The 21,587-nt window shown below is 40.5% G+C and overlaps 2 long non-coding RNA genes across 2 annotated transcripts in view; both read right to left on the bottom strand.

Annotated features, from left to right (window-relative positions):
* LOC126913432 (uncharacterized) overlaps positions 1-10,327 on the bottom strand; it is a 30,312-nt gene extending 19,985 nt beyond the window's left edge. Inside the window, exons 1-2 of the long non-coding RNA XR_007708712.1 lie at positions 9,244-10,327; positions 7,481-7,596 (exon numbers count right to left, since the gene is read on the bottom strand). This is a non-coding gene — a long non-coding RNA (uncharacterized LOC126913432). The remainder of the gene's footprint in view (positions 1-7,480; positions 7,597-9,243) is intronic.
* A 3,862-nt stretch (positions 10,328-14,189) lies between these two features.
* Positions 14,190-17,552, bottom strand: LOC118248266 (uncharacterized). Its single transcript, XR_004778703.1, has 3 exons — positions 17,452-17,552; positions 16,966-17,061; positions 14,190-14,305 (listed from the first exon to the last, which is right to left on the bottom strand). It is a non-coding gene; the product is annotated as an uncharacterized LOC118248266 (long non-coding RNA).
* Positions 17,553-21,587: the final 4,035 nt, after the last annotated feature.

The following is a 21,587-nucleotide window of genomic DNA, read 5'->3' as shown; positions in this document are numbered from 1 at the left end:
CCTACCAGCCTGGCAGCAAATCTAACACCTAAGGAAAATAGCCCTAACACTTCCACCTGAAGCACTGTCTGTTGCAGAGCTTAGCAGGACTGTGCCTTTCACTTCTAATATTTGATGTCCAAGTTTTAAGATACAAATCTTCAGTTTAAGAACAAGTTCTGTAATTCTCTCTCATTCTATCCCTTGGTTTAAACAAAGCATAAACAAAACTATGCCCCATTTAACTAGGATATTTTTCTTATCCTTGTAACACAAAAATGTAAGTGTGTTTTGAATGCAGAAATCTCCAGAAGCAGCAGTGCCACGTGAAATCAAATGCTCACTGTTCAAATCTTACTGATGCGAATAATCCTGAACATGACCATGCTGGCCAAACAACTTCTCCTTGGAGAAGGCTATATAATGTGATGGAGCACAAAGGGATGAGGGGGTATTCTCAATTAATATGCGTAAGAAAATTCAGGGATTATAAAGGTAAGAAAACAACAACTGATTTTGCCTCTACACACTGGCTGGCAAAAGGAAGACATGCCATCAGCGTGGAAGGGAAATGAAGCCGCAGAAGCGACAGGTATGCAGAGCTGCTGTAGCATCACAAGGGTAGTTGGAGAGAGAATTGCTAGCTGATCTCAGATTTTTGTTTCCAAAGATCAGGATTTCTCAGTGGACAGTAACTGTACCCAAAAATAAAATCCATATATATTAACACCAGCACACCAGATTTCCTTTTATCCGTCAGGAAAAAAAAAATCAAGTCAAAGGCTCTATCAAACTTGTCAAAATGAGAGAATGGAGAGAATGTTCTTATGTGTCAGCCTCATCAGTCAACTGTTGCCATTGCAGGGAACGCAGTATTAGGTTTCACACGGATAATAAACACTTTTTATATTTGACATTGATTTCTAGCTTGTCATTTTATTATTTTTTATTATTAATTCTTCAGACCAAAAAGGAAGAAACTGTAAAGCAAGGCAGAGAGAGATGAGAGTCTCAGAGGACGTACTGTATTTGATCTTGCTGATAATTGGCATTGGCCCTATCCGCCAAGGAAGGCGAACTCTACTATCCAGGACAACTGATCTACACAGTGCTACAAGGGCCTTATCTATTTTAATCCAGTTTTCACAGTTCAAAAAGGACATGAAAAATAGTAGTACAAATGGGAGAAATACCTGGTTGCCATACTATTTATGTTTGTCCAAAGTTGAAAAGCTAGGTAAATCTTGCTGTATTTGGGGATTCCTAATACTTGAACAATGATTGCAATTAATTTGGACAGTAGTTGTAGGCTTCATTCCTACAGCAAAGATGACAACATTCATAAAAACTTTACCTGTTCAGCCTGTAGATACCTCAGTCTAATCTGGACCCTGTGCCCTGGAAAGACACAATGAAAACAAAACTCCCAGACCTAGAGGCAGGGGGATTCTCACAGCATCTGTGCACTGAGGCACTGTGGTAAACTGCTTCCACTTCTGGCAGGACGCGGCACCTGAGGGAAGTAACTCATGCTGCTGTTTTTTTCCACCTGTATACAAAGCAAAATTACTACCTGACAGCAAGAGGGCAAATGATTAGTTAACATTTGTGAAACTCTAAGAATTGTTATGACAGACCCTATCCCTGCCAAACTCAGGAAAATCAATTAATCCATCTCAGTGCCAATCAATCTAGTAATCAGCTGTATGAAGACTATTTTCTATCAGTCGCACATACTTATATTTTTCATCTTGTTTTAATACAAGCATAGTTTATTTTAATGGAATTTTTTTTGTTGTTGTTGCTGCTGCTGAGGTTTTTTGTTGTTGTTGTTCTTTGGTAAGCCACACGAGGGAAATTAAATTTCAAGCTAGTTTTCACCATGTGTTTAGTCATCTCTAGCCTCTGCTCTAACATCAAGCCAGACACAAAGTAAATACACATTCAGGTTAATTCCTACAGTCAGTACCTTGATGTACTCTGAGTGAAAATATTGACCAAGTAATGATTAAGATGCAAAAATGTGACTTTACAGTGCAACAAATGCTTGGAAGTTGTCAAATTACATCGGATTGCCTCTGCTAAGACATTATGCAGCTGGTGTGCCGGGGCTGCTGTTTACTGTAGTAATTATCTCGTTGTTAAATCCAGCGCCCCCATCTGTTTGGTACAGTCATCTTTTGTTTCTCTCAACTAAAATAGTGTTTTTCACAGGAATCTGCTTTTATTCTGCGTCCTGCCTTGCCGTAATGGGGCCTCAATACAGGATTCTACACGCTAAATATTAACGTTGAGCACTTTCATGTCTTCCATTATGGCTGTTCTGCGTTGGCTGGTGCTCCTGTGAGAGAAAAATAATCAATCGAGCACCTCGTGGTAATCCTGGTCTTAGGGGAAGTGTGAAACTGAATTTTAAATTCAACATCTGATAAGCCAGGCAATTTCTGTTGATTCAGGTGTGTGTGTGTGTGAGACAAGCCGCTGCCCTGGGGAATCCAGCGCAGATCTCCCACCCACGGGCTCCACGAGACAAAGGGAAACCCTTCTGATGGCATCACACCGCAGGCAAGTCCCAGTACATCTACACAGACCAGGAGGCTTCTGCAGTGGACACTGAGGACAGGTCATACAGGCAGGCATGCAGCTGAAGTAGAATCGCTAGGAAATATGTGCCCAGGCTGAGGAGTCTGCAGACACCTTCTTTAATAACGCACAGGCCTGCAGCCCCTGCATCCCTGGCTCAGCCTCAGGAGCTTCTTTTCCCAGGTGACATTTAGTATGCAGAACAGTGAGATAAAGCCAAGTCATGGTAATCAAAAGCCTCAGGATAAAGCAGCAGCACATCAGGCTAATTCAGCTATGTTAATAATGTCTTGGAAAACGTAGTACCTGTTCATTAAATGTGTAGTAGAAAGCTTCATTAAAACTTCGTTTTGAAGTAATTTTTCTGCTCTTTATTTTCTCTCGCTTCCTTTAAAGTTTTTTTCTCTTGAAAACAAGAATGTAGAATTATGTAGAATAAAGAAACTGCTGACCTACATTCCCACAGCTGTATTACACTTAATTGTGAGGCACGTCAAATGGAATTCAGCAGTGAAGCGATCGGCACCAAGACAGGCTGCAAACACACCTACGTCTCAAAGGTCTGAGCTCCTCACGTGGAACCATTATGATAATCTCTTTGAAATACCCAAGAAGGATTTCCAATGACTGAATTTATCTTCTGCTGCATACCAGAGTAAGGCTTTTCACACCACAGAAGCTATTTACTCTAAAGCACTGACCAACCTGAGATAACCGCAGACCCATTAAAATCAAAACATCTTGCCTAAAAACTCCTCCAGATTGAGGGACATGACCATAGTTTACTGTGGTCTGTTGAAATAAAAGCAAGGAGCATAGCCAAAGCAGATGCACATCTCTGCATATACTGGCTAGAGACTGTTAGGGAGGAGATAAAATAACGCAGTATTAGGTGTAGCGTCAGTTGTTTTGGTTTATGCACATGTTATCCCGATTCAGGATGCTGGAACTGCTAAAGAGATGCCGTTTATTGGCAGCTGTCTGCTAACGAGTGAAGCGGTGTTTCAGCAGAAAGTGGAGCAGAGGCTTGTCCTGGGCACTGGGCAGGCGGTGGGATGCAGGGGCCGGCACCCCCACCAGGACCCTTTGCTGGTCCTGCCCAGCAGCTGGCTGGGAGAGCAGAAGCTGCCCGCAGCCACCTCTGCTGGCTTCACAGGTACCCCAAAGCACCCCTGAAGTCACCTTACCTTTGGGGAGCAGCCTTCAGCACGGGTAACACTTCTCAAGCCTGGTGAAGGGTTTGCACAGGCCCTCAACTCTGTCTCCTTGGCTGTGCACAGCTTACATTTGATAGATTCTTGACTACTTTCAGAACAAATGCATAGAAATGCAAAAAAGAGCAGGAGCAAAGACTGCTGAAAACCACTACTAAATACCAATCTAGATAAAATCAGCCAAAACCAAACTGCAAATGTCTGTTTTGCCACACCATTGCTCAAAAAACAGCTGATTTGAGAAAATGAATGTTAGCAAAGATCAAGGTGATTCATCCTGCCTTATAAAAGCTTAAAAGAGAAGTAAACTATAGATAATGAATAGCTGGAAGTCCTTACTCCATTTGCTTGTTTAGGTAGCAGTGAAAGAAATCCCTAATCTCTTGCTGTTACACAAAACATATTCAGAATGTGCTACAGATTTCATATTCTGAGCAGCCTATCACCTCCTAAGACTATATATGTTTTTTCTTTGTGCAGTACCAGAAACTCCATCAGGGAATAAAGGCCAGCAGAAAATTTCCAAGCTCATCTTAAGAGGCTTTTGTTTATCTTGCCTTATTTTGTTCTTCATTGTCTCTCAATGGCCTCTTGAATGAAAACCTAACACTTACAAGGGCATCACATTTTCTAGCAAGCAAGCGGCGTATGAAAGATAACATTAAGCAAAAATTGTCAACATGATGCAAATATTAACCCTGATCTGTATGTCCGGAGGGTGAAAGAAAAAGTCTCACTGTATGATGACACAAAGGCCTTGCTGTAAACACTGCACATCAGGAATGTTTGCTGTTGTGTGTTTAACGAGGTACTACTGCATCGGGGAGAAGGAAGCAGCTGAGGCTGGTGAGCTGCTTTCGCTGGATGGGTTTGGGGGAGCTTCCTTTCAGGGAAGGTGGAAGCTATGAAGCAGCGGTGGTGGCAACTAGAAAAGAGCCTTTAAAAGCACCCTGAGTTGAGCAGCAACCAGAGATGCTCACTGCGTGGTATATGTTCTGTGTCTGCAGAAACCCAGCAGGCAGACCTGGCACCGGATTGTGTGCTGCAGTTCTTAAAGAAGGGGCAGAAGGGAGATTGGCACCTAGAGTGCCTCCAGAGCTGGAGCTTGGAGGAACACAGAAGCACAAAATAAACCAAGCTGGGCCCTTTCACTGCAGGTCAGATTCTGGCATGGAGATGTTCCAAGCGTGCAGTTTGGTGACTGTCACTGCAACGCGACTGTACTCCAATAAGAAGCGAATCCTCCTCCTAATCTTCTGGCCATGCTGAGCTGTGAATCTCAGCCTAGAGGAAAAAACTGCAGCCTCAGCTCTGTTGTCTCTCCTATTTTGACAACTCATGAAATACTCTATGAATGTTTCATGGGATGAAACACCCTCAATTCACCTTTGCCATTTGGAAACTGCTAACTGACATGGCTCTTAATGAGTCCTACGGTATTTGCAGAGACACTGTTGATTTGGAATGGTGTTATCTTGCAGATAGTTCCCCAGTATAAGCAGTACTGAAGTACACCAGGGTATGTGCGACAATTATCATTCCTGTCACCTACTGCAGCTGTACAACACCTACCCTGAATATTCAGGTCAAAAATATCTTTCTTGTCACAGACAAAACACCCCTGTGCCACAGGTGTTCCACATGACATCCTGGTTTAGATTATTTTAAAGTGAGATTTGTCCATCTTGCCCTGCCTTTTCACCATATCAAAATTCACACAATCCAATCAAAGAAACTCATCTCTCTCACTCTTTTTTGAGAGGACACGATATATTTCTGCTATTCTCCAGCAGTACAACATCTATAACTACAAAAATGCTGAAAAATGGTTTCAGTAACGGTTTTTAATGGATTTCTTCATGAGACATATTGAGCTCTTTAAAAAAGAAAGGCTATTGCCTTTTAAATACATTATCGTGGATCCATATTTATGGTTCTTCAAATCTATTTCATCTTTGACTTAAAAAAAAAAAAAGAGTTCTCAATATATCACAGCAAAAAAGATCACAGTAAAATGTTAATCCTAACAACTAGCTTCTTGATTCATGACATGACATAATAGCTACTGATTTGTTGATGAATTCAGTTTCAAAAGCTCCCATCCTACATGTACACCCTATACTCGCAGGAACTGCAGGACCTGAGAGTGCTCTGGATATGATCTGCAGTCCTTGCTGCCATTTCTGCCTTAGTAAACGCTAGGGCATCACTTTCTGTGCCAATAAAATGAAAAGCAAATCCTTCAATTACACCAGTCTGAAACAGCTCAGATAAAAACACTGAATGCAAAGCTCTACTCAAGTTGAGGATTTAGTTTCAGGATTGTATTTGTTGCATTTGGTTATTATTCCAGACTGATACAAACGTTACTTTTCAGTAGCCCTGCACCAGAAGGGCAGTAGCAGATACTAGAAGAGAAGCAATGTTTCATGGCCACCCTGAGGTGGGCATGGTGCCACAGGAACCGCAAAGATTTTGTTCCTGCCAGACTTCCTGGCCTGTTTTGCCAACATTAGAGATTCCTCTCAAATACCCAAATATTGATATTTATGCAAATAGAACAAGTTGCAGTATAAACTTTTGAAGTTTGCTCATGTGTGTTTCAGAATCAATAAAAAGCATTTTTGCTTTGAAACTTCCATCTCAAGCACCAGAAAGAAAACGCACCTTTCAAGTAAATATCATTCAAATCACGATAGTACATGCAGTGTGAAACCTGTGACATTGTAAGGCAGCAAGTACAGTATAGTGGTGTGCAGATTAGCTTGTAAGACCAAGATTTTGTAGTAAAAGTACTGACAGACCCTTAAGTATTATAGTGCCTCCTGGCAGTGCTATAATTAGATTGAACATAACTATTAGTCATCTTAATTAGTATACACATTCCTTGTTTAGCACAATAAAAGTTACAAAGCAAGGATACCACTTAATTAGGTGACCTGGGAATTGATACCTATCTGTATTTCTTTTTTTTTTTTTTTTTTTTAATGTGTCCTTACTGAGATTAAATCTAATATTTATAACTAAGTCCAGGTATTTATAGGTACACCTGTACATAAAATCACTTGTTACATTTATATATATATATATATATACATATATATGTTAAATACCTCAAGGACCTCTGAAGTTATGCTAACAGTTCATTCGGAAACATATTCCAAGGAAAGAAATATATCAATTTTAGAAACTCAGGGTTGATTGCGTATTCTAATAACTGTCTTATATACCATAAACCTAAAAGAAAAGAAAATGTGCCCAGTTAAATTCCCATCACCCTTCCAGTTCTCTGGATGATGCCTCACTGTTTCCCTTGTGCAGTGCTTGGACGTGTTTAAAACCTCTGCCGTGGGGACTGTCTAGTAGCTCCACCGTTGTAGGGAGAGGAAGGCATTGTCAGATCAGAAGTCGCACTGAGCTTCACCTAATCCCACAAATGCAATATCTATCCACATTTAATACAACAAATATTTAAAACTATGTTACAGGTGCTGATAACACCAAGCTCAGCACCTGCAGCTCAGGACCAGTCTGCGTATTCACCCATCAGTGCTCCCACATCATTACTCAGTTTTAGGGTATGTACAAAGCCAGCGCATTTGCTCTACAGCCAGCAGAAAGGAGGTGGGGTTGAAGTATCAGAAGAAAGCAGACCATTTCATGAGCATGACAAGATAAGACCTGGATTGAAAACAAATTCCTACCTGCTCAGAGCTTGAGCTATGACTTCTGCTCTGCCGTGACCTGGAATTCACCTGCACTTTCTTTTTTTAGGTTCTTTGCCTTCTCCACAGTTGTTACAGAAGATTTCCTTAGAAGGCTGGAAAATTACTCAGGGTTACTTTACTACTTCACAGACACTTGCCACCATACAGAAGGATGCATCAACCTAATAATCTTTGACTGAGGTAGCTTTCATTTTGAGGATCTAACAGAACTTATAAAAAGGCTGGCAATACATATCATAGGAAAGTACAAAGGAAAACACCACTTTAAATAACAGTTGTCAATGATTTAAGACCATAACATTCACCACATTTAGCACAGTTATTCAGTTATTTGAATACAATTTCCAGAAAATTCCCACTTTTTTCTTTTTTCTTTTTTTTTTTTTTTTTTTTTAAGAGCAGAACTACGTAACTTTCATACTTAAAAACACTTCTCTAAAATAAGTACAATGTCACCAATCACATTTTAAACCAGTGGAAATTTGGCATCAGTAATCCCAGTACGATAAAACCCTCTTGTACTTCACAAGCACCCTAATTTTTGTCATGCTGGCAAGCCACAGAGTGCATCTGGCAAGCAGCCTGGGGACTTGGATTTGATTTTGAGTCTGTCTTCACCTCAGAAAGTGGCAGAGCAAGGTATATACATGTTCCCATTTCCCAGGTCTACCGCAGAGTTAGTTATCTGTGGCTTACTGAAACTAGTTGCCTAAAATTGGAGCAGATGTTAGTTCTGTAGCATCAGACAAGGATGCTGCAGAATTGCTAATGATGTTTAACAACTTTAATTGCACTAGTTGCATACAAGCATTCCTTGAAAAGAAAACATGCCCACTTGGCCATACACAGACACACCCTGTACAGTCCGGGACACAGAATAAAGCAAGCAGCTGGCAGGCTCCAGCACGTGCCTGTAACCGTACAAAGGCAGTCCTGCCACCCTGTGTTTAAGCTCTGAGTGAGCAGGGAGCCTTTCAGTGCACCCAGACCACGCTATCACATACCATAAACAGCTTAGATGTGATACAATGGCACTCTGCAATAAAGCTGCTGCTCAGAACGAGAGCCCACAAGAAAAATAAAGACAAAACAAAAATGTCATGACATTTGGTACAGAAACCAAACGTACTTTCTTGCCAGCTACCCGCTGACATTGCCAGACTTTATCGTCCTCCCTCCAGCCCAGAAAGCCCACCACAGCAGTTAGCAATCTGTTCACACCATCATTAAGCCGATTATCCCTTAGTGATGGAAAAGTCTCTACAAATGCCACAGTGCCACTGCTCTGTGACAAATTCTATTCCTTCTAAACGGAGAGCATTTAATATTTACTATCCCAAGATTAATTTGAATTTAAAGAAAAAAGAATTAATGAAGAAATTTGCTTCTGTGGGCAGACCATGGTAAATATCAATACGTTTCATCAAAGCTCTTCTTTCATTAGTTCTAGGCCAATTACAGCAACCATTTCTTCTCCTGGATAACTCTTCAAGCTATTAAAAAACTGTGGAAAAACTGAAATGCTCTCTCATTTTCTCATTGCAAAAACCTTTCAAATGATAATTATTAAAGATATGGGGAGAATAGCAGGGTTACTGTTTGCCACTGATGAAGTGTCTTGCCAAAAAATGTGGAAGGGTTGATATTCAATGCACCCAGCAATAGAAAACAAAATAACATAACTCATGTATAAAATTGTAAAAAACAACAATAGAGGTTTAGGAAGTAATTTTTCTTACCACGACTGGTTTCTGGTTTCTTCTACTTCACCACACTGGAAGTGTTCAGACCACAGGCCCCCTGTAAATCTTTTGATACTTCAAAGAAAATCTTTCAGGGATGTGGCTCCAAAGCTCTGGTGTCAGACTGGTGGTGTCCAAATCCTTTCGACAGGAAGCCCTGTGCTTGTGGACTTTTTTCATGCACAGTACACAGCACGAACAGGTTGCATTATCCCCAAATAGCCAGGCACTTCTGCTAAAACAGTCTGGAAATGTAAACATATAATGCTTGCAGATAAAATGATGGTACTGGGCTTCAACTTTGGCACACACAGAAATTGAAATGGGCATCATCTATCTGATCAGATGAAATACCACAAGTCAGTCTGTATTGTACCATATTTGCCAGATTGCTTTCATAAATGATAGTTTGATAAAAACAAAATGAAACGAATGAAAGGACAAGGTTCAGGACAAACCTACCATGCCACAGAGAAGAACCATTTGTGTAGACTGAAAGGATCTTAACTGATCAACACAATACCCAGCAAGCATTCACTTAATTTTCTTTTTCTAGTTTAACATAACTCTTGTTACTTTAAAATGTCATCTCTAGGCAGTGCAGGAAAGTTGTCTTATTATGTTCACTGAGAATAACGTCCAATTTCTTCAGACAAATGTTAGATAGCAGGGCTGTTGCCACCATTTCGCTCACAGGTGCCCTCACCACCAGTACCTCCATAGACAGGGACGTGAACAGTCAAGGTACTGCTACAGTCTCAAATATAAAAACAGACCTGGCAGCTGGGCCAGCAAAAGGCAACAAAGAGGGAGAGCAGGTGCTTAACAGGGGTGATCACAGAAGGCATCCTTGGAGGCACTGCTTTTCCACGCAGCTTTCCATGGCGTTCAAACAGCAGTGCACCTTTTAGTCCAGGCTGACAAACCATGTGCACAATGCAAGAGGAATGGCATCAGGGCCTTAAGTTCCTTGGGCTGCCTCTCTTTTTAAAGCAGAAGGGTACATGGGATCCCAGGGAGATGAAGCGCCTCACTCGTTGCTTGGAAGTAGCCACTGTTGTGGATGAGGTGTGACAACATGCCGCTGATTACCAATTTCCCTGAAAAAGCCAAGGAGAACTGGGTCAAAGGCACATTACAGACAGGTGAATCATCAGATACAAGACCTTCCAGAAGACTGCAGGAAAGTATTTAATAGATGCATTCAGGCCAGAATCAGTTTTATGTCTCATTTAAACAAGAGTTTTCTTCACCACCATTCAATTCTCCCCCAGCTCCCAGACAATTTCTGTTTAAGATCAGCATTCATGTCAGGACACCAGACAAAGTAATTCACCTGCAACAAACAGCAGCACAACCTTGATCTGAATTTGGATACAGGGAAAATGGTATCAGACAGAGGCCACATCTCACTGCTGCAAACAATTGCACTGCAGCACAGGCACGTACTGCTAGAGGGAAAACCTACATGCTCCTCTGCTGCCCACAGTAAAATTGTGCTTACAACAATATAATAAATCTGCAGCACAGTGTTTGGTGAACTGTGCGCGCAAACTTCAATTTAGATGTAGTCCTACTCAGATACACTGTTTAGCTGCATCCTGCTGTGCCCCACTCTATAAAGCATGCATTTCCCATCCCTCAAAAAAGTGACTTATAGACCTTTGGTGAAGCTTTTAAAGAATGGCATCTTCAACCAGCTCAGCACAGAAGATATAAGCATAAAAAAAAAGAGATCCTGATTTTCCATTCGGTTACCCAGTGTTGTAATAGTATAATCTCATTTAAATACAAGTAAAAAAGGAATAAGACTATTTTATTGTACAGGGCAATTGGGCTCAAAGCTTTAAAAATTTACAGTGCTGAGTCAGTAAGAGACAAAATTACACTGAAACTGTTCTTCAGTAATGATTATAACCTCCTGCAGGATGTTACCACAGAAATGTGCAGACCAAATGACAAGGGAGTACCCAGCATCCTGAAGATACTGCAAAGATAACACACTCCTTACTCTGCCTTTCCTTCTCTTCCCAGCCTCCCCTCCTCCAAAATCAAAACATTAGTAAGAAAAATACACGTTTGGGGATGAAATTAGGAGCAACTTCAGTCCCTAAGGTTGAAAGTTGAAATTAAGATTTTGCTGAAGGCTGAGACTGCATGCTAAAGAAAGGAAAGAGGACACTGGAAAAAATTCTTATGGAAAGTCAAAATGGACAAAATAACAAATGCGCAATCTTTCTTCCAGCTAGACCTACCTGAAACATGACCTTGCAGCATTCAAAATCTTATTATATTTCCTGCCACTTACTATCAAAACAAAAATAAAGAACACATCTGAACATCCATCAGTAAAAAGAGCCTGCATCTCCATCTTTTGACTCCCTCCCATCTGACAGTGATACACCCCAGTAAAATGCCCCTGAGCCTCCTCTTCTCCAGGCTGAACAGTGCCAGCTCTTGGCTTTCTCCCGGATATATGCTCCAGTCTCAAGCATTCCTATGCTGGACTCTCTCGAGTGCGGCCACTCCCCCTCGCAGCATGGAGCCCAGCACTGCGCTCAGCTCTCCAGGTGCGTCTCACCGGCACTCACCGCAGGAAGGATCCCTCCTGATGCAGCCTGCGTACCATCAGCCTGGTTTTGCTGCAAGGGCAATTTCTGGCCCAGGGTCTGTTCTGTCACATCGCTTCTCAGCTGGTCAGCTTGCTGTCCCTGAGGTTGTTCCTCTGCAGGGGCACCACTTGGCACTTCCCCTCGTGGATCTGCAGGATGTTCCTGGCAGCCCATGACTCCAGCCTGCCCAGGTCCCTCTGGATGGCAGCACCACTTCCTGGACCCCACTGCTGTCTACAACTACCTGAAAGGAGGCTGCAGTGAGGAGGGTGTCAGTCTCTTTTCACAAGTGACAAGTGATGCGAGGAAATGGTCTCAAGTTGGGACATGGTTTAGTGATGGGACTCAGCAAGTCAGGCTGATGGTTGGACCTGATGGTCTTGAGGGTCTTTTCCAACTTCATTGATTCTATGATTCTCATAGTAGCTTCTTTAGGTCACGTCTTTTTGGGAGGACGAGCTCCAAATGTTGGAGCAGATTCTTCTGCAGCCCATGAGGAGACCACAGTGGAGCAGCTACCCCCATGGCAGCCCATGCGGGAGGAGGTTTATCCTGAAGGGCTGCAGCCTGTGGGAAGGGCCCAGAGTGGAGCAGGGTGTAAGTAAGAAGAGGATGGTAAGAAAAGAGAAATTACTATTGTGACTGACCACAGGCCCCATTCACCAATGACCTGTGCTACTCAGGGCAGGGATGTAAAGAACTCTATTTCTAATTGGCAATAAATTTATTATCCCCAGGTCAAGTCTGTTTTGCCTACTACAGTAGATGGTAAGTCATCTCCCCATCTTCATCTCAACCCACCAGTTTTTCCATCTTATTTTCTTCCGATCCTGTTGAGGAGGAGTGAAAGGTAGGCTGGGTGGGCAGCTGGCCAGAGTCAGCTCGTTCCCACCTACCCAAAGCCCTTCATATTTTAAATTCTTTCCAAGGTATTTTTTGATTAAAATTAATATATGAACTTATTAAATTCTGTAAATTACTATAAACATTTGAATTCTACAGAAATAATAAATACAGATCATCCCCCTTACATCAGGGGAAAAATGATGCTCAAAAGGGAAAAATCCACTTTTAGTAGTATACTGTTTTAGTGCTTATTATCACCTCACCTCAACTTCACATGTAGTTCTCCAAGTTCCAGGTAGACTCCAATCTTAAAATTCTGGCATCTGAAATAGAGAGAAAGAAGAGGTTAATTTGTTATGAAAGCAGACATTGTCCTGAAACAAAACTTTTCTAAGTACAGAAAGGGTTAGCTTTCATCTTTACCAAGAAAAGTTTATTGCTACTGGGGAGAATTAATAAACATTGTAGATTCTGCCTTTCCCTTGGAAATACATGCACTTATTTTTAAAATATAGAGCTGAAGGATTTTACCCTAAGAAAAGTTTATTCATAATAAATAAAAGAAAAATAGTTTTGAGCTGAACTGCCTTGCAAATTAGAGCTTCTCTTCAGCTTTTTCCATTTTATGAGTCAAGCCTTTTGCTTTTATTAAGGCAGTTGAAATTTCAATTTACTTGTGACTGAATATAGTCCTCCGTTCAACCCACAAAAAATGTTCGATTTATTGCAATGTTTCAGTTTCAGATCATTCCAAGCTAATATTTGTTCAGCTCAGCTAAACTGAAAACCAGAAGCATATCTGTATTTATATATAGTAGAATAATTTCTTCCATCCTTGTATATGTGTCAGCCCAATCAGGTCACTGGTAGGAAATGTTGACTGGTAGAAACACAAAGCTTTCCCTTTATGAAAAATGACTGACCTTGCTTTAAAGCAATTTAGTTTGTGTCAACATTGCTTTTGTCATTAAATATTATGCTCTAAGTGGCATATCCATTCGTCTTTAGTACAGACAAGAGCTTTCCAGGCAAATCCTGGGATGCTATTTTTAGGCATCTCATAGCAATAATATGTTCAATACAATGCTTGGGGTATGTTTACAACAATTATTCCTTGTCTACTCTCTTGTATTGGTCAACTCCAGAGAGAGTTCACTCTCTCTATTAGATACCCTTTCTGCATCCAAGTAATTGTGCAGTATCAAATAAAAGTAAACCTTGGTAGCACTTGGCTGGCTTTAAAAAACACCATTGCCACAAGTTCATTAAATATACACAGCCACTCCTCCGAGTTCAGTGTCATCAACAAACCTGCTGACAGCACACTCCATTAAGTCATCCAAGTATTGCAGATAATAAAGGTAACTTCATCTGTCAGAATCAAACCACCTGTGGGCAAGAAATATTCTGTTCACTTGTGTTATCATATTTTTCTTCTTCTTTTAGTTATAGTCATTTTGAATAATTTCACGCTGCTTTGTATACAGGTTCTCAGTGCAGATCTCCAGGTGGTGTGTGTATTACATTAAGTCTGTCAGTATTCTGAATAACTCCTTAGAACTTGCTGTTGTGATTACGTAGTTTTCGGCAAACTCACTCCCCTGGAATTAAACATTAAAAAGATGGCAAATGAGCCCGAAATAATCAAACGACCATGCTCAAATACATACTTCTGCCATCCGCATTACTAGACCAAGTATCTAAATACCTTTGCTCAGCATATTGGTTACTAAATGTGTAGTAGAGTCAATGCAGCTTACTCAAATTGTTCTTCAGTGACAAGTCATCTCTACTGGGAAATCATCTGAGGTGTCAGTCATGCTGTAGCATACACACAGCTCAGAGCTTTTTAATGATTTATTAATGTAGTCAATCTGGTAGTGTTTTAGCACTGGTTATCAGAGAGCTGAAGTTAACAGTGTTGATTGTAGAGGATAATATCCTAATGTATCCTTTGCAATGTAATACAGGCTAGACTGGGACTGCTTTGACTAGACCCAAGTCTTGTTTTAACAAACAGATGTCTGTCTGCATCAAAAGGAGATCTGTCCTCTGCCCTCAACAGACATTATTTATAGGATCCCTTAAAGTTCTTGATCACATCTAGTGCAATGTCACATCACTATCCTTCCTCCAGGTAACGCCGTTAATCAGCATGATGCGATTTGTCATTTCTAGGTTGATGACACACAGCTCTGTGACTTTTCAAAGCCTAGCACTGCATATGCTGTCACACCACTTCAAACAGTGAATTAAAGCAAAACTGCTTTCACTTGAAGTCAGATAAAAGAGAATGTCTGTTAATGGGTCTAGGAACTTCTTAACAAACAGCTCTCTCCCAAACTGAGCTCTGGAAACGCAAACATCAATTTAAATCCCCGTGTCTGGAGTTAGAGGGTTAAATCTGCATCAGCTTGGTTCAGAAAATCTCAAGACAGCACAACACTTTTAGAAATATTCTTATTCTTACTCCAATAGGTTACAATCAGCCCCACTAGAAAAAGCAGGGAGATAGCAGAAGAGGAGACAGTTCAACTACCTGCCTTATCCAGACCACAGCCAGAAACAGGAGCAACACTCATCTTGCACATTAATATTCTATATGTTTCTCCAGGGAACCTTATACCTTGATCCTCAGAAGACAAACCAGGCCGAAGCATAGGTGCGTGGTGGCACACAGCACCTGCAGCGCCAGGCAGCGGGGAGGGTTCCTGTGGTTTGTCACGATGTTTTGGTGTGCTTTCCCAGGGAAGCCATGGCTGCAGCAGCCCCTGCACCAGCACGGTGGGCACTGGGCGAGCACTCAGCTGGCAATTTGCGGAGAGGCACATGGCTGCTCCCTGCCTGGTCCAGCACAGCTGCCCACGGGCCATGCTGCACAAGCAAGTATTGGACCTTGAGGAAGCTTCTGAGCTCCACATGTCCTTGGCAAAAGACAACTTCTGGATATGCCCAGCCATATAACTAAGGAAAGATCGCTCTGTCTGCTCCTAGCCCCCTCAGTTTGAGCTCTTGTCCCACCATGAGTTATCAGACATAACATTAACTTGAGAAATTGATCCAAAGTAGCAAACAGTAACAGACAATGCCAACATTAAGACTTTTTCAGCCCTAAAACGCCACTACTAGCATAAACCTCCTTGTTCATAATTTCAACAGCACTATGGCCAAAATGAATACAGGAACAAGACTGTTCCCTAAGCCATACAAATTGACTTGTAGAAGAAAAGGTTTGACTCTTCACTGAGATGAAGTAAAAGAATTTGACAAAAGCAACAAGAGCATGGAAAAAAACTCAGGTTTGAACTAACAAGGCAAAAGGAGTTAGGAAAGTGATGTGATCTGCTGATCCAGCCAATGTCAACAAGAATTATTATTTTTTAAATTTATTTGTCTAAATAATATTTTTTCCTCAGATAAGTCTACAACACTTTCAGGCAGGTCAGGGTTTAAAACAGGAAGATACCAAAGCAATAAATAATTGAAAAGGCTGTTTCTGAGACTGTCAGTACCGATTATACGCCCAAGCAATCTCCTGATAAGCAGGAGTGAAGAGGAGATCAGAATATCTGGCAACATGAAACAAAGTTCTGATTCATTAGAGACTGACAACAAGGCCTAAATATGTTATGTGATATGCATATTATTTATCACATTAATACTAAGTGGAATAGAGAAGTTTCCTGAGACCTGATAATCAAAATCTAGTCCATCAGCTCAAAAAAAGTTATGTGGCTAAGAGATTACTCCTCCTTGGCTGTTTAAAACAAACTGAAAATTATTGAAAAGGTTGCAAAATCCTTATTAATAGGAAAAGTTGATTTTTGTCCAGCTCCTTGGGAATTGTACCTAGTTGAATACCTCTTTAATCAAATCACACCAATAGTCAGAAAATTAAAACTGTAGGATACACATTGTTTCTAATCTTGGATATGTTAAATATCAGTATGAAAGTTATGTTTCCCGGGCTGAAGTCAGAACACTTAAAATGACAAAATTAGTAACCATATCAGAAAAGAAATGAGAAAACTTTAATTAAGAGGCACTGAAGGCCTAGACTGGTTCTGGATTTTAAAGTCAAGAGCCATTTTTCATCTTTAGCCAAAACACTTTAGTACCTTGCACTTGGTTTCCCTGAATACTTAAAAGATAACCAAGAAAAACCCAAAACAATTGTCACTGATCTCTTTGATCTTCAAAAGATGCTATTTGTTATTTCTAAACCCATGAAAAGCTTGTTGACAAAGGCATCAGTACTTACTGAATAGAGGGGGCTACTTGTGCATCCCAGTTTTTCTACCTACCACAAGTAGAGGTGCTTTAAAGGAATCCCTGGGCTGATTGATACACTGCACAACTACAAAGGGGAAAAAATAGTAAGTTTTTATCTTTGCAATGTTCAGCCTAAGGTTTGTAAGGCCTTGGTACAAGCGCCAAATCCACTCTGGCTGTGTACACGTGCGCGCCAGTTCTTTAACACAGCAGGAATCGCATGACCAAAATTCCGCATCTGCTATTGCTGAACCTCCACTACTTTCAAAAGCATTAAATTATCCCTCTCAAAAAAACACCGAGTACATAAAAACAGAGACATACTTTCATGCAACAATATAAGCTGCTTGCCAACAATACTAGAAACTGAAGACTTTGTTCCAAAATAGCTTTAAAAAGCATGAATTTCTATAATTAACAGATTATACACTATAAATATCACAGCAATAATCCACATTCTCATAATGATATATACCTGTTTTGAGAGTATTAAGGTCAGTTTATTGGGATGAACTTCAGATCTTCAGTAAGTTTCTGTCTTCCATGTAGGCAATGAACAGAAACAAAACAAATTCTGTAGGAAAAAAAAAGACAATTTGCAGTGATGTTTCTGCTATGGGAATTGTCTATAGTCTACAGCATACAGAAGCAAGCAACCAGTTGAAGCAGCTCTTACAGAGGTCATTTTGCAAGCAGAAGCAAAAACACTGTAGGGCATTAGGGCTCTGCTCCTTTTGGACTAAGAATGGGAAAAAGGTGACTTATTCTGAGACCTATTCAATTTAGAAGGTTACATTTTTAGGACTGGAGGCGCTGTAATCCTTGAACTGTAAAAGCAATCACTTTTTCAAAATTAGAAGATATAATCTCTTCACAATACCATAACACTAGTCAGTTCTAATTGAATTTAATTGTTCCTTTGTTGCTACAGTTGTTCACATTTTTATATGAGTATTAAAATAGATGTAAAAGTTGCAGATCTGAAGTTGTGGGATGATGTTCACTGTTGAATACACATCCCAGTTTTTCTATGTATTTTGATCTCAATATTGAAATTGCATGAAAGCATGATGGAATGCTATATTGAGGCTTGTGATTCAGGCTCTGAGACTGATTTATATTGCATCAAAAGGAAATACGAGCCAGACAAAACTTTGATGTGGGTATTTTTTCACTCAAACCTAATGGGCTTTGTCCCCTAGTGGAAACATTGGTGCTGCAGGAACATACAGAAAGGATGCAGGACTTTAGCAAACCCAATGCAACATTCAAATTAGCTCTGCTTTGCGCAGAGGAGGTGACCAACTACCTCCTGGGGTCCCTTCCAACCTCAACTATTCTTCCATTCTATGATTTTGTTGTGTATTAGAGGTTTAAAACTGCAGCTTATACTTGCGTCAGATCATGATGCATAAGTCTTCAGGGCTGTTGTTCTATGTTACTAGTTGAACTCCAGCATTGCATACACCATAGTTCTTCTAACATCGGCATAGCAAATCCTTCTGAATTCATACTTGCTTCAAAAGATTAACCATCTACACAAAGACTTCATATTCCCCTTTTTTTTTGTACCAGTGGAACTGAATACCTCTTGCTTTGTGAACAGGGTTTTGAAGAGTTGAACGCAGAATTAGCTGAAGGTTATGCTTGAGGCTGGATGGCAGAAGTAGAGAAACAGGAAGGGAAGGTCAGATTATTCCAACAGTATCAGTAATATCACACATCTACAAAAAAGGAAAGCTTCTGCAATGATAATATGCTATCCAAAAACTCTCCTGAAATTCAGCTGTGATTCAGCAAGAGTAATTCAGGTCACAGTTTAAGCTTTTTGCATAATTAGTTTACATTTAATCAGACTGCTGGTATGTAAACATAATTACCTTTCTCAGACCTTTAATTGAAATTGCCATAGCACTGCTACTAGCTACTTCTCCAAATCTGCTGAAATGGATTTCTGTTTCATGGACGCTAAGTGGGCACGACAGTTTTTTCAAGACTCTGCCACACACCAGACTAATCCATGCTGTGCACGACTCTTCCCAGTTACACTGGTGAAACCAGACAAAAACCCCACACTGCATTTCTAATCGCACATGTAATGAATTAAGTTAAACTGATGTTAATCACGCCAAATACATTTAAGCTAATACATTACCACCAAACTCATGACAAAGTTTCTAATCATGCCAGCAAAGCTTATCTCTAATGGGATAAATCTACACAAATTATGATTTATGTGCAAGGGTGTCAAAAACACTTGTGATCTTTCACAGGACTTTGTCTTCTTGAAGAAGCTTACAATTCACCTGCCCAGTGAAACGAAACATTTTCGTGAATATGCACAGTCTTTTTTACAATTAAAATACCTTCACCTAAGCCTTAGAAAATATCAGCTAAAGTATTTAGAAATAGAATTTAAAACCAGTTTCTTCCTCTTAAATGTGCATTAACTTTGCATCCATTAAAAAGAGCAGGAAGAGAGCAGCTTTACACGTCCACTTCTCACAGGGCTGCTGTTAGGACACCTTGGGTCATCCCAGCTCCATTGTCTCTGGTTCTGAACCGCTCCCAAACAAAGGCTGTTGAATATTCTTCTGTGACTAGGCATTTCTTTATTTTTTAATGCTCTCATTTATATTTGCTTTTTGATAAGCTCAAGGGGCAGCTGCAGCAAAAACTGAACTGGTACTGAACATGCTGGTCTCTCCCTCCAGCACGGATGACACAATTGCCAAGGACAAGTGGAAAAGTGACAGGTAACTTCACTAATCCCAGCTCAGGATGCAATACGTTAGCAACAGCCTATTTTTTTCTTCCCCCTTTTTTCCCTCCTTTTTCTTTTTTTCCCCTTTAGCTCCTCTTGTGTGCTTGGCAAGTCCAAGCTTGATTCTATTTTACGGGGATGTGCAGTGAATGCAACACCAACAGCTGCTCAATATTTGATGAGCAGCAGCCAAAAAGTCAGCCAGAAGGGTCAAGACAGCATGGAGCTGGGGGGAGATAATGTACACTTGCAAATTTTACTTTTTTTTTTTTTTCCTAATTCTCCAACAAGTTTAAATTACTTTCAATGAAACATTAACTGAAGATTTGACAAATGACCCCCTGAGACTTAAAGCTTCACAGGGAACTTGCAGTGAAATTAATTTAATAGGCAAATTTTCAGCACACAGTTTTTCCTGTTAAACCAAAATCTTTTTACCACTTAATTTCTCACTTAATATTATCTAATTATGTCATACTTGAATCATTTCCCCTGTGCAAGTAATGCCAATTATTTACTCCTTCTTATTAATGTCAGAATGTCTCTGCCCCAATTCCTTCTTGAAAACTGAATGTCCTTTGAAAGGTATCTCCAAGATCTTGCCTAGTACCAATAAAATTGTAGACTTTTTTTCGCATTAAACACATTCAAAATGTTTTGCTTTGTGCTGCACTAGTTTAACTTCTAGTGTGTTTTCCTCCCGAAATAAAAATTTTGAATGATGGAAGCAAGTATAGCCTCATAGATATTTCCAAAAAAAAAAAAATTTACTTCACTGTTGTGCCGAGCCTGCCTCGAGTATATTTGTGAACATTTATAAGCCTATCCAGAAATCATAGATGGAGAAACAATATTTTGTAAAATGATGCTCCAACTGTGCAGCTCAAACAGTTTTCAGTACTCTCTTAATAACATTGCTTCTGGAAACAGGCAGTTGTACAAAAAGGAAAACAAGCCTAAAAGTAACTGTTTGATAATTTCATAAATCAACTATGCAGAATCCACAGTCAAAAATGCCTAATTTAGGTAAGGAACTCAAATAAAGAGCATGGTCCCATATTAAGTGATGAGATCATCTGCACCCTTAAAGGTTTTCCAGGGATCAGAAGGCAGTAAAAGCCTTTCACATGCAGCAGAAAGGATCTCACATCACTAACACCTATTTCCAGTCTGGCCCAAGGCAACAACGATTAAAAATCTGTGACAAGTTCTCCTGGATCAGTGGCAGTTAAGAACACCAAATGCCAGGACAGCGCCAAGAAAGCCAGCTTTGGGTTTCAACAAGAACACGAGTAGCTCCCAGCCACTACGAGAGGTTTGTCAGGTTTGTCACCTCTTCATCTAAATCCTAAATACAAAGCTGTACAGCTTTCTGAAGATTCACCCTGTCGCCCTCATTCAGATGCACAGGAGATAAGAGAAGAACAAAAGCTAGTGTGCAGACCCGCAACCTAGCTGCTGCAGCAGCTCTCACAGCAGTAAGAAGCTAGGCTGTTGCAGAGAGGGTTTAGTAGATTACTAAATGAATGAATCCATTTCCTCTAGTCCTCTGACCTGGGAACTAACCACAAAGTTTTGCTGGCTAATGAAGCCAAAGATTTTCCCATGACATGGCCTGAACCGTGCATGTACATACAGAGAAGGGATCACCCTAACTTCTGTAGAGGTTGCCATAAACAAGGAGCTTCCCAATAGTTCCAGAACTACAAATACAGTCACTGTAATCTCTTCCTTTTTCTTGGCAGAACAGCAACCCAGCACTCCAATAACAGTACCTAAAGAGTCAAGCCCTCTGATGCACGTTTGGCACCATTCGGAAGAATAAGGCTAGAGAATGTGCTCCTGTG

The sequence above is a fragment of the Cygnus atratus genome, chromosome 10, assembly GCF_013377495.2.
Source record: "Cygnus atratus isolate AKBS03 ecotype Queensland, Australia chromosome 10, CAtr_DNAZoo_HiC_assembly, whole genome shotgun sequence".
In the NCBI taxonomy this organism is placed as follows: Eukaryota; Metazoa; Chordata; class Aves; order Anseriformes; family Anatidae; genus Cygnus; species Cygnus atratus.
Note: the sequence above shows the minus strand (reverse complement) of the source record. Positions and strands in the feature narration are given on the sequence as shown.